Genomic DNA, 14494 nt, shown 5'->3' with positions numbered 1-14494 from the left:
GTGAAAATCAGACACTTCCTAACCCACGTAATACATGTTTTTACTACTGAACACACACCTTCTAAGAATAAAAATCCTACATGTTCTTACTCTGTTAGAGTAAGAGTACAGTTCCTTAGGTTGTTAATCATTAACTATTTTCTTCTAAAAAGAGACATAAGTGATGGTCGTGTAAGAGCAAAGTAGTTACTAACAAACCTTTCTAATGGTAAAAATACTGTTTTGATTCAGCATCCACAGGAGTAGAAAAAGAAATTGCATTTTATTTAACCACGACCCTATGTTAAATGATTTACTTAATCTGAAGTCTTCACAAATGCCTTTAACAAAGTAAACTTTTAGCTAATAAAACTTTGATGGACAATTTCCTGTGGGCAACACCTAATACAAAGGAGGTACAATCCTTGGATTATGGAATATATGAATACCACCATGTATTACAGTGTTGTATTAATAAATTGTTTGGTTTTTTTGTAGCATTAATGGAACTATACTTTCAGGACAGGTAGAAGTTGTCATAAAAACACATAACCAGCAATATGGCTCAAATGACTGCACTATAGTAGAGGGAGTGAAAAATTTTCAAATATTCACTGATTTTCTCTGTGCATGCCAATTCCTGTACTGGAAGGTTTCTGGCGGTAGAGTGTCATCTGAAAAATTAACAGAAAATGTGCTCAAGAGTTGCAAGGCATCAACTTTGAGTAGTGGATTTTTCTATTTGAAAAAGTATTCCAGGGAACAGATGCTGTGGATTTGCCGCTAGACGAAAAGCAGTTTCCTGATAAAACTCAGAAGTTCATTACAATACACTGGATTGACTTAATGACAAATGGATCTTCAAGTGGCCTGAAGTTGTATACATAGAGAGGAAAAGGATATACTCTCCCTTTTCCATCTGATCTTTCTGTTGAAGTGGGAAAGGTATCAATCTTACGCCTGTTAGAATGGTTACAAGCGGTTTGCTGGGGTTGGGTTTCAGTTAATGGCTTTCTTTGCTCTTGGTTCTCAAAGCTCCCTTTCTCCATTTCTTCCATCCTGTGCTGCAGTGGAAAAAGCCTACCAACTGTTACCCTGCTCCTGGAAGGAAAGTGCCCCATTTATGGGCAGGGTGCCACCTACACTTGCTAATTTGAAAGCTAAATAAAACCTGTGAAGGAACAGGACATATCTTTCAATTAGTAGCATGTTACATTGCCACAGAAATGAGTCCCTGTCTGAAAGGAATGATACTTAAATATCAGAACAAAATTTTAGGGAAACCCTTAACATCAGTATAAGAAAACAAAAGTGTTATCAGCACAAACCCCAGATTTCTCTCTGTTTCCTTGCTGTTAACAAGGACAATTTATATTGTTTCCTTTAAGTATTGCCACAAGGCCAATATGTCTAAAGTCAGCACAGAAAAGTCAGCAGAAAAAAAGAAAGAAGTGCTATCCTCTTAAAAGAATCATAGTGACTCTTGTGTTTTAATCCCACCTCCATCTGTGGCCTGCAGCAAATCACTTAACCCTCTGACTGTGTTCAGCCAACTGTAAAATGGGGATAACAATACCTACTTACCTACCTCAGAGGAGACTTGTAGGGATTAATTGGTTGATGTTTGCGAGGCACTTTGAAGACAGAAAGTGCTTAATTTAGAGCCTGTTGAAATTATTGGTGACACTGATCAGCTAGAATTCAAAGGGGACCAAACTCATTAAGGTTCTGATCTTCCTCCATTTGGCTGTGTTTATGGGTTAGCAAATCTCACTGCATGCGGACAGTTTATTGTTTGTTTGGAAGCAGAGTAGACTAAAAAGATGCTTTGAACAACTTGGTTAATCCTTTTAAAAAACATGTCATCATTTGCATATCACTGGAGCTGAAGGGTTTATCTTTGATGATTCTATACCAGAACTCTTCTGGAGACCTGTTGAAGTGGCTTTTTTTTCCAGAACTGTGGTCAGATCAAAATTATGAAAACAAAATAAAGCCCCCCTAATCATATATAAGTAGTTTCTTTCCTATAACCAGACAGGATTTTGGCTTCCAGAGCGTTTAGATAGATTTCTGTTTAGCTATGAGATGTGTTTCTTATAATGTTCTTTTATGCTGTAAAGTTGCATTAGAAACTTGCTCCAGTTCACTTTGGATTACTAAGATGGAATTTGTTTCTGGGGATCCATGCTAGGAGCATACTATATCTTAAGGGCATAAGGATAAATTAGAAAACATGTCCAGCTATTCATCCATACATGAATATTTGCCAAACGTCATGATTTCTTGTAGATAGCTTCAGAAACACAGTTGTATCTGGGACTGGCCACTGCTGCTCCTGCCTGTGAAAACAGGACTCAGCTACTTGGAAACTAATAAACTGAACAGGGGCCCTGAGCAGCCTGCTCTGGCTTGGAATCCACAAGGTTCCTTCCAACCTGAATTATCCTGAATTATTCTATGATTGAAAATGCCTCCATCAGACCATGTCCTCATGCCTCTGCTACTAGCAGTGCCCAGAGTTATCTGGATCAAAACAAATCCCTTTATGTTTAATTACATTAAACCCATTTGCACTACACAATAGAAATGGCATTTTGATGTTGAGTTTCCGCCCTGACAGTTTTTGATCAATCTTTTGTTGAAATGGTGTCTGTGGAATTGTGTTCTTGGGATGTAGTAAAGTATGCTAGCATGTGCCATGTTTTCTTTATAAATTTCACACGTTTCTTCTACTTCTTTTCTTTGGATACCATAGTAGGCATTTATTTTCCACACGTTGTGAGCTTCTGAGCTTGTTAAAATAATTTACTTACCTCATTTGCCCACTTGTCTACAAAGTGGCACTGAAAGCAGAGCAGGAGCAACCACTCTTCCTGTTTAGCTCAATTTGGCATCTGAAGCTCACAAATGTTTTAGTTTTATTGCATCAGCTTTGAAGTCTGTACATGTGGATGCTGGATGTCAGCTCAGATACTTGTTTTGGAATCCAGGATTTCTCCTGGTTCAGCAAGTAAGAAGATTGCCCAAATTTAGTAATGAGCATTCTCATAGTTTCTTTCTTTTGGATCTGTCCTCCCACTGTTTCCCTGAAAATTCACTTTAGAATTCGAAAATTCCAAACACTTTTCTTAGTATTAGAAACCAGGTTTGTCATATGCAAGTTAGATATGTACAAGAGTGATACTGAGCTTACACTTTTGAGTCAGTCCTTGCTCCTTAGGTAATATTAGCATTAGCTCAGTAACTGGGGTGTCTGTTGAAACATGACCAAATATTTCTCAAACAATCAAAAATCTCTATTAGATGATGACAAATTTTTGGTCCTGCTGCCAAGCCCTCTATATACAGTACTTGGTGAAATACCATGAGCAAATACCTATATACAGCCTGTTCTGTCTATTTATTTAGCCAAATACAAGGATGTAAATAGAGAGCTGCAGGAATATTTACGGCAGGTACATTCCTTTCTGTTCATTAACTGCCAGTGAAATGAGCATGATATTACACACTCCTTATTTTGAGCTGATTTATCATGAATAGTGATATTTGTTCTTGCTGCTCTGAAAATTTAGTAGGTAGGATTTAAGGCCTAAACTTTGGAAATAATCACTAAAATCACATAGTAGGTTTTCTCTTCAATCATTACGTGACAAACCTTTTGAAAGGAAGAGATCTGCTTGAAGAACTGCTTGAAGAAATTACTGGCATGTTGAACCTCTTTCTGTGGTTTAATGGGGAGGTAAATCCAATTTTCAGGGTATTTCTTACCACATAAAGAGTCACATGACACAAAGAGCTTATCTCTTACAACTGAACATGCTAAACTTTCATCTTGCTGGCTTAGATTAATTTTTAGGAAGTGGAACAAGCAATTTTAGACAAACTTTATGCTGAACCGGGCATCATCCACATGATTTCCATAATGGCTGGAACTCGAAGACTGTACCAACATCATGGTGTATGCTCTGGATGATTCTACAGAAAAGTGACAGCATGCTAGTGCCTGATCCAGGTCAGATCCATAGGGAATTGGGAATTCAGCAACAAAATGAGGAACTGTAGAGCCCTCACCTTTACAGGAAGAGTTGAGGCAGAATCCTTAAGGAGCATGAAGAATAGAAGATGAGCACCCTAGAAAATAAAGGGCATAAAAAATCTTTTCCTGGCTTTTCCTTTTGCATAAGGATAACTGCATTTGGCTTGTATATGGACCTTAAGGTGAAATAGCTCTGTTCCTCCCTGCCGAGAAGTCTCCATCTGAACACAGATCAGTTCTTTTTCCACTGTCTCACCTGATTATTGCACACATCACAGAAGCATCTAGAAGCTGAGTTGTGATGAATATATTTGGTCATGTGTGCACAGTTGTTCACGCTTCAATATGCCTAGCTATGCATCAGGCCACATAGAAAAAAACATCTTCCCCAAACCTGCATATAAACAGAGAACAGGTGAGTGTCAGTGGAGGAGAAAGGAAAAGCACATCCAAACAAACTGTCTCTGTGTTTAGGTTTTCCATCACCCCCAAGCTACACCTGAACACAAGAACTGGGGAGAATAGGAACTCCAATGCTTTAAAGTGATGGTTCCAATTTAGCTTAATTTACATTCAAAAATTTTCCATCTTAAACTGTAGTCTACAATCCTGTTCCTTTATTCAGGAGTGCAGTACAATTGGACATGGGAAGAAAAATTTTAGCCCTAAATACTCAATTTATAGATGAATTTGCTATTCTAGGAGTTTGCCATTATTTTAAGTGATGGTTCTATATTTCTGAGGTTATTTTTCAGTAGTGAGTGAATATTGTGAAAAACATACAAGAGGGGAATTCTAAAAATACTCCTAGGTTACAGTTTGTGTTCAGCACTGTCTGTACCAAATTATAGTAGATTTTTTTTTTTTAAACGTATAAAAACAGGAAGAAGCCTTGCTTCTACTGAGGACCCTGACAAATGTTTCTACCTGGCTCTTTCTAGAAAGATCTCTTCAAGTGCCAAGCAGGGGTCACTGTAACCATGGATACTTATACTCCATTTTCCCCTGGTTTTCTGTGAAAAACTTGGTAGGATGCCCAGTTTAAACCACATTTTGTGTTAGGTAATCATAGGCTCAGTCTGTTCTTAGGCATTGTGGTTTTAAGTTTTCAACGGTTTCTCTGTGGTTTGAAAGCTCTGTTTTTTATTCCCTCTTCTTTTCTAAGCAAAGAAGATGTTAAAGCAAAGTTGCTTGATAACATTTATTCCACCAAAATAATATATTTTGGGAAGGTTTGATTGCTGTGTGGTTTAAAACTGAACACCACTCAGAAACCACTTAAGCATCATATTCAATGCAAAATATCTAACATTTTATTGCATCTGGAAAGAGGCTGCTCAATTTCTGGAGCTTGTCAACATGCACCTAGGAATTAAGAAAGACTTGATCTGTTTTCAGCATGTGTCTTACAAGTCAGTCATAGAAAGATTTCTAAATGCATTTTAATGAAAAGTAGAATACTTATGATGTTGCCTGTCAGTCCTCCTTTGCTGCTTTGATATAGACCTACAAAGGATCTGAGGGTGGTAGGAGTGGTGTCATCCAGCTGGGGGAAGAAGCTAATTATAGATTTTTCTCACCTTTTGAAAACATTGGAGTTGTTGAATAGGTGGACAAAGGCAAAGATTCCCAATATGAATGAGAATAAATGAGTATATGGAAATGGAAACCATTCTGCTGGATGTGAATGCAAAGAAGGTCAGATCCTCTCAAGAAGAGTCCTATCAGCTCCATCAGATTCTGAAAGGACTCTGTTAAGCCTTGAAATGGTTAGTTTTTAATAATCTGTCAAAAGCAGGACAAAGTTATGTGACTACTGACTGCAAATGCACAGCCTACATCTGAAAAGAATAACATGATTTGCTATTACTTTAGTTGTCTGACTGGAGTGCCAAGCTTTAGAACAATCTCTGGAGGGAAGAATATTTAAAAATGTGGAAATGAATTGAAACTAGAGCAAAAAGAAAGTTGAGTTTATAAAGGTATATTGTAGTAGGACTACTTAATAGCTTTTATTGATAATTACTTCTCTAGACAAATGAAATATAGTAAGTTTCACTTGTCTGGACCTTAGTCAATAATTTCATAGGGTGCTCTTTAAGTGCTGACAATTCATGGAGCTAGACTGAGAATTAATACAATGTATCTAATATAAAGGAAGAAATTTTTTAAAGGAAAATAACAGTACAGTGATGACACTGAAGGGAACCAGTAGGCTGTTGGAAGGCAACCTTCAAGGTTTATGGGTGGAACAATGGTTACTCTATTTTGTGTTAGCTTTGGAACAAAAAGTAGTTAATTCCTGAAATTCACTGCTAGTGGAAAATGAGGTGCCACTGCTGAAATCTGGATATCCTCAGACCTGGCAGAAGTGGGAACACACAAAGAGAAGAGCCAGTTGCAGGATGAGTCTGAATTTCTCGTGCACATTGGGAAAGCTGCATTGCTCATTGAATGCATCAAGTAGGAAGGGAGAAAGAAGTACTGAGGGGAGAAAGTGCTGTTGCTGCCAAACAGAGCACTGAAAAGGTGTCTTCTGAAATATTTTTTACAATTCTTAACAAGAAAAATTAATTCAAATAGAATAGGTGCAGAGAAGAGTGATTGGGGTGAAGTGTAGAATGGAGAGCTGTTCCTGCAAGAACAGGCTGAAAGAGCTCCTTTTCATCAGTTCACAAAAGGGATGTTGAAAGGGACAATGAAGCAAGATACTAGACATCTGGAAAAGAAAAGAAATACTGGGACCAGTATTGGCACACAAATGACTGGATGCAATACCATGGTGAATACACACTGTAAATATATGAACAAGTTGTTAACTGTCAGAGGAATGAGCTTTAGGAACAGTTTCCCCATACAAGAGAGGATTTTAACCAACTGCCTGCTTTGACAGATTTGCTGGGATTGTTGGTCCTAGATCAGTCCCATTATCCTAAGTTCTGATCTGAAATTCTGTTCCTTTGATAGCTACAATGTCTGTGAAATTTAAACTATCACATACCTGATGATCACAGATTAGAAGCATTCGTGTAACTTTTGTACTATGCATTTTTATTAAATTCAAAACTTTGTGTCTCTTTCTTTTGGTTCTCAGGAGCTATTAGGGTAGCAAGGTCAGTTTTACATGTGATGCACAGAGCTGCTGAGGAAGTACCCTTCTGGCCCCTAAAGACAAAGTAGTATTGAATAGTTCCTAAATCCTGATCTTGTTCTAAGGGAGAAGCGATTTTCAGCCACAGATTTTAGTGTCCAGGGTATGCCAGATTTGGTGAACAAATATCTGTTGGCCAATATAATGACAACTGCTTGTGTCAAGTGTATTTGTACCTTGAAAATATGTATCTTAGGGTAAAATCAGTCATGTTCTGTACTGCTGCTTATCACAAGAACTCAACCAGAATCATTGATTGAGTAGTTTCTGACTGATTGTGTGAGAACTGCTGTGGTAGAGAAGATTCCAGAAAGGCAAGTGTTAGTCTTTGAATAAAAGTCAAATACAAACATTTCAAATCTTACGAACAAAGAGACACAAGAGCCTTTCCATCATCGGTCTTACTGCCAGTGGAAGGTGGTTTCCTCTAGGAGAGGTAGAAATCAAAGGCAAGAAAAGGCAAGTAAAAGAAAAATGTAAACATGCAGAGCCAGAATCTCGAGGTCAGGAAGAGGCCAGTGCCTGACATGGTAAAAGCAAGGTTTAATTGTGTTCTTAGACTTTGATTTTTAAATTAGTACTCAGCTGAGGGAAAGGCTGCACTCTAAACAGTAAATACTTTGTGTGCATTATGTTAGATATTAGGAAGTACAACCACAATCGCAAATCATTGCAAAGTTGGTTTTGTTAATTATTGTAGCTTGGATGGTACCAGAATGTATCTTTAAATTTTAAAAACTCTGTAGAATTTGAATGCTCGTTTGTGTTTGTTCTTATAAATTGGATGTAAACAATGAAATAGAAGCAATGTAATATAGAACAACATCTTGCCTCTACTTCTAGGTAATATCCAGTTGAATGCAAAACAAAACTTGTGCAGCTTCTTACACCCCAGTCAGAGACAGATGGACAAGAAATGGCAGTGAGTGTTTAACTGGCCTCATGCCCAGTCTTTAATGTAAAGTCCCTGAAAAGGCTCTTAGTTCAGGGTAACAAAACACTGGCAAGTCTGCTTGTGATTCTTTGTAATATTCATGACACAGAAACCACTTCCCATCCAGGTAAATTCCATCTCAGAGAGATAACTGTGAGCAGGGACCACAGAATAAAAACTAAAAGACAGTAAACTTCATGGTAAGAGATAAAAGGAAAACATGTGGAAATAATATTGTATATACAAAGTCATACATGTACACTCATCCCAGAACAGCTTGTCCAACTCAAAATATCATCCATGAAGTAAGAGAAGGAGGAATATCAGCTCAATCATTTACTTGCAAGTGCTGGTACCAGAGGTGCAATCTCTCCAGTAGCCAGACTGACTTCTGCATCAGCTTTTCACAACAGTGATGTGGTCAGCTGGGAAATGAGTGTGGAGCCAGGCACAGCCTGGGTCCTGCTGTTGTTCCCAAGGTGGAGAAATCACCTTGACGGCAACAGGTTTTTATTGTGGAATGAAGGCTGCTTCAGGTTAAACAGTGAAGAGAGTGAGGACAGCAAAAAGGAAAGATGAAGAATAAGTTCAGAAGAAGCAAATAAATAGGAACAGAGGCAGTGGGGTCACTGAGGGACAAGAACATGAAAAGATGGTGACAGATGAAGTGGATAGTCCTTCTTTTTTATTTTCAGTTGTCACAAACCCATAGAAAAACAACCTCATCCTGGTGCATGAGAAGAGGTAAAGATCTCTCAGTCAAAGAGCAGGTCTGTTTGAATTGCTGCAGCCTGAGCAGAATGACAAATGGAAATGGAGACAAAAATGGGGGCCTTAGGGGAAATTTGTCCTAGCTCAGTACAGACAGGGATAGCACCAGAGTCGCACAGACTTATTTATCATCCAAGGCAAAAAGACAAGAGAAACTAGAGAAAATAATGGTCTTACTTACACTTTATTTCTGTGAGAAATACTTTAAATACAAATAGGCAGACACAAAGTTTCTTAATAATACATGTTGGTGCCTTTGTGCTTGTGTCTACTCTAAAAAGAAAGGTATGCAATGCATGGGAAAGTATAAGATTGGCAGTTTTCAAGAAAAGTAAACCTGTTCTATTCCAAGTGCCAGGAAAGCACAACCACTAGAATTCAAATATGGACAATGTTACAATTGCCATCTCTTGCTCTTGAATAGCAAATATCTTTATCTGTTTGTCAACCATGTTATTAGTCAAACATTTAAAATCTATTTTTATATCTAACAAATTGCAATTTTCTTTCTACTATTATTAAGCAGGAAACCTTTGTAAGTTATTCTTGTGATTTCTTGCTTGATATGGAAGAACATGTACACATATTATCTGCCCTTTACACTGTGCAATGTTGTGGAGGGGACAAGTCTCCTTTTAGCTGTAACAGGGGACAACTTGTGTATTCCCTTCTGAACCACATGACAAAGGACCAAAATAATCACCACAACAACTCACAAAATAGCATTTGATCTGCTCTGATTGCAGGATTTCCATAAATGGAAGGCTTTATTTTTTGTAAATCAGTGCTATAATAGCCCAGAGAGTCCCACTAGTTTCATTGCTAACCATGAGTACCTACCTACAGAGTAAAAAGAGTTATTTAGTTCTTTCCTTGCAGTAGTCAATGGAGTGTCACTCAGGTCGAAGTGTAAGATGGGGCCACTTGTCCATTAGGAAGTGGAATGAAACCACTAATTCATTTTATGTAGACTACAAACCAGCTGCCAGACAGTAATAATTTTCAGTCAGAGCTGACCTGGGGTAGATTTAACAAGTGACCTAGAAATGAAAAGCTGGGTAGGCAACTGCAAATCCCCTGAGTTGTTTGGAAAGGCATGCCTCTAAAAGATTTAGGAATGTATAATTTAGTAAGGGACAGACAGTGTGTTTTAATTAATATGCTTGTATTTTTCTGGGTTGGATTTTCTTTTCCAGTTTACTTGATACTGTAATTTATGTCAGTAAAGAAGGGGTGTAAAATATTATTTCCTAAGAATAGTTACATTTTGTATCGACTTTACATGTAATTAAATTAACCCATGAACAGGAAAGTAATACAGAATCAAATTCCTGCAGGGCAGATTTGCATTTATGAAAATGAATGACAATGCTGTGAGTAAATGCAATGCATTTTGAAATCACTAAAATATTTCTTTGGTTGTGCCTGTCAGGGGAGGTACCCAGGAATGAGTAATGAGACTCTTCAGAGCAAGGGCCTTGGCAAAAAAAGCTGACACTGTTGGTTCTGAACAAACATGAATAACAGGGAGGCAAATGATAAAATAATGAATGGCCTAGAGAAAACAGAGGAGGAGCTTATTGTCTTCTAATTTTACAAGGCTAAAATAAGGGGACAGTCAATGAACTTAATATAGATGTGACCTATTGCTCTTTGGCTGGGGAAGTCACACAGCTGGGGTGCCTGAGAGCCAGTGGCAGAGGGAGGTCACTGCCCTGGCGTGTTGGGAGCACTGCTGTGATTTTCAGATTGCTGAACCTGAAACTGAACAGGGATTCCAGAAAGGAGATGCTTGTTGGAATATTGTATATATCCAGAGCTGTTCCGATCTGTAATACCTGCTCCCACAGTAATATGTCTCAGGCAGAAAAAGGCTAGACGGCTACTCACTTTTTTTTTTCTTGGTAGGATTAATCTTGTGCATTTTAGTTCCCTAAGTTGGTTCATTGTGGAATTGGAACCCATACAAGGGAAATGGTGGGATTATATTGCTAGGATCAAGACTGACGTTAGTGGGGCAAGCCATTAGATCTTCTTACCACTAATGTGAAAATGCATTTTGAGAGATCCATGGAAAATATAATGGCTGGCATGAGGGCAAAAAGCAAACCATTTATCAGCTGGGTGTTGTGGGGGGGTGGTTGCATTTTCTCCTGCTGGCCACTGACAAATGAAGGTAATATGTGCTAGGGCCTAATGCGGTGTAGAAATTCCCATATTTCTATTGACATAAACCACAACATTTTAATTTACCCGGGGAGAAGCTACACTCCAGTCCTTGCTACATGGAACTTGTCAGTTGAGGCTCCAGGGTTTTGATAATGGCTCTACTTTTCATGTGCTGGATGACTCCAGGCAAACCATTTCCCTGCCACTGCAGCAGCTTAATGCTTTTTGAAAAGAAGATAACACATTGTGTACTGGACTCCAAGAAAACCTTGAATGCTAGATGATCTCATTGCATGTTGACTGAGTTAGGAAACATGCATGATAAGTTAATGTTTCTTTAATTAGTTAGGCTGTTGGGGGTTTTTTGGAGGAAGAAAGTCCAAAAGCAACCAAAAAGCCAATCACATTTGGGGTTGATCTGTTGGTAAAGGTGACCTCAAATTACCTTACATTGACTGTGGCAATACTGTGCCTAAGAAGAGGGAACACTACAAGTGTGGCCTGCCTGTCACAGTCACAAAATCACCTTATAGCCCCTCAGTTTACTACAGGGCATTAGTCCCCAAAGGCTGACCATGCACACCTTTCACTTCTGCTAAATCAAGGTGATCTGTTGTCTTATTCTATGTCTGTCATGGTACTATTCTACTCATTTTCTGAAACTGCAAGATGTACAAAGTATTTTTCTTTTACTTCCAGCCAGCAAGAAAGTTTTAGCCATATTTTGGGCTGTTTGATGGAACTATTGAGCTTTACAGTTTTCCCCATAGATGGTGAGGTTGCTGACCTCTATTGAAAGAGTTTGTGGGATAGATTCTGAGCCATTTTTGTCTCTGCACACCTAAATTTTGCTCTTGATGTTGACAGTTTCATAGTTCCAGTAGGATAGAGCTGTCATCAAGGGAAGTTGAGATCACACAGCATGAAATGGTTCCTCATTTAAACGACACTGAAGGAGAGCTTGGACGTGGAGAACAAATAATTTAACCTAACTGAATGTCCCAATGAGAGGAATGGGGAGGACTGAACATGCAGATGATGATTGACTTCCAGTGGTTTGCACTGGTTTGAAGGTTTAGTGAAATATCCTTCTAAACATTGATTATACCTACAGACACAGAAAATTAGACTTCTCAGACATTAGTCTATGAATATCTATAGTAAATTTCCAAAGAATTGATGAAGAACAGTTCTTTTTCTGATCAAGGTAGGAAGGGTTTTACCATCTAGGACAAACCTCACATTTCACTTCTATTGTGTTTTTATCTCTGCAATCCAAATAGAAATGTCTGTATTGGAGGTTAGAAGAAATCTTTGCCTGGAATAAGTTATCAAGCCAGGAGGCAAATAAATTTGTGGCTTAGACAGAAATTCCCTGTTTTGTAGTAGACATCCAAACGGAATGACTTCAGAGTTAATAGTGCATATCTGTGGTTGTCTGCAAAGGGAGTTGCCTAGAGCTGATATGGGAAACATTCTGAGGTTTCTCATGAAAAAGAAACATGGGTATTTCCTCAAAAATATAAACAAATAACAAAACAGAGAGGACCAACAAACAGAGCAGTGCTAACATGAAAAGCAATGAATTCAGAATACAGTTCAACAAACTGGACCCTGGATTAACATCTCTTCTCTTAAACCTTGAAAATTAAGCAACATCAAAACAACGACTTCTGATAACCCCCTCAAAAAAGGCTTAAATTCCTGCAGTGATTCCTTTGCTGAAGGAGCTGCTTTGTGTAACAATGAGCCCTATACAAAGGCTCCCTGGGGCAGGAAGATAGGCAGGATGCAGGCTTGAAACTTTGCTGGCCCAGTCAAGACTTTTTATAGCCTTGGGCTACACAGCACCAATTAATTTGGAGAACTGTTTAACTGACTTTTAGTTGTACAATGTTCCTCTCTCTGTGTTAAACTGAAAGCTCTTGGTTACACCAGTTGGCATCATTGTAGTGCTTCTAAAATAACTAGAAAGCTGAAATCAGTGAATTAGTGTTGCAGATACAAGAGTGGGTGAACAGAATGAAAACAAAGAAGTGAAATCGAGTTTTTGAGTAATTTTCCTTTTCCTTTTGCTGCAGTTGGCATGATTTCCTTGTAAAGCAATGGCCACTGCCACTGACTACTCAACTGCAGCTCCACAATAAGAGCCCCTGTTCCTCCCCTTGTTCCTCTCCCTCAGCCCTCCACCCTCAAAAATCCCCTCCTGAACTTCATTCTGAAAGCAGAAGGAGCTACACATGTTCTTAACATCCAGTAATTTCTAAATACATCTCTGTTGTCAAATTAATTTTTGTATAGAACTAAGACCCACTGAAGTTTTCTTTTGTTTGTGATGTTGCCATGTTTGTATCTCTCAGAGGTCTGTAAGAACATGATAAATTATAATTTATAGGCATCTTTTCATTACTTCATTGGAACCATTTCCTGAACACTCTGCAGCTAAGGATACAGTACATGACCACTCAGGAGGGATGCCTCAGATCTTGGATTTCCAACTTAAGAGGTTGTAACTCAAACTGAAAATGAGAGAGCAAAGTTAAAATGGAAAAAAAATGGCATCATCTTACAAGAACATCGACAATACATTGATTTTTTAAAACATATTAACTAATATTTCTGATCTTTAGCAAAATTTTATTGTGTTGCTAATAGGAGGTCTGTTGTGTTTTTGAGAGTAGAACTTTGAAAGGGAAAGAAAGCTGCAGTGATCAGGTTCTACTTCCCTTCCCTTAATTGCAGACCCACCTAAAAATAAAGCCTTAGCGTGGTGTCACATGAGAGGAGAAAATGCCATCCACCTGCCACAGATGGCATCCTGGTCTGTGGTTCATGGTGAGCCTCTTCTGTTCATTGACATAACCAAAAGGCAGTTGGTGACATCAATTGATCTGAAACCTCCTGCACACTGGCACTTTTTCTGCTTCTAACCTCGAGGCTTTTCTGTGTTTTGTTTCAGCTGTAAGTGGAAACTGATTTGGACTTATTCCTTGAGCTGAATATTTCTTGGTGTAATTTTTATTAAAGACTTTTTTTCCCCCTCTTGAACAGTAGTAGAAACAAATATAGTACAATCAGTTTTCTGTCAGAGAAATCTTTGTTATAATAATATTTTCTCTTCAGAAAACTGCTGGTTTTTTTTTGTCTTACCTGTGTTTTTCCAAGGCAGAAGAGGGACCTAGTAAAAAACAAACTGCTTCCTTATGGGAACATATCCAGCTCAGTCTTCTCATTATCTGTGAGATACTTCCCCAGAAATCCGAACATCATACATAAGTAGAGGCAGTATGAACGAAAACACAGCAGTTCAAGTAATTTTTATGGCATGATGCCCTCCTCTAAGTGACTACATTGATTAGAAGGAAGTAACTCAGTTTTAGAGAGCTTGAATTCATGTCCATGCACACTTAAAAACAGATTTGGTGAGACTACTTACACAGTAAAGTATACA

The sequence above is a fragment of the Pyrgilauda ruficollis genome, unplaced genomic scaffold, assembly GCF_017590135.1.
Source record: "Pyrgilauda ruficollis isolate IOZ18807 unplaced genomic scaffold, ASM1759013v1 scaffold3, whole genome shotgun sequence".
NCBI lineage: Eukaryota > Metazoa > Chordata > Aves > Passeriformes > Passeridae > Pyrgilauda > Pyrgilauda ruficollis.
This window is presented reverse-complemented; position numbering follows the sequence as displayed.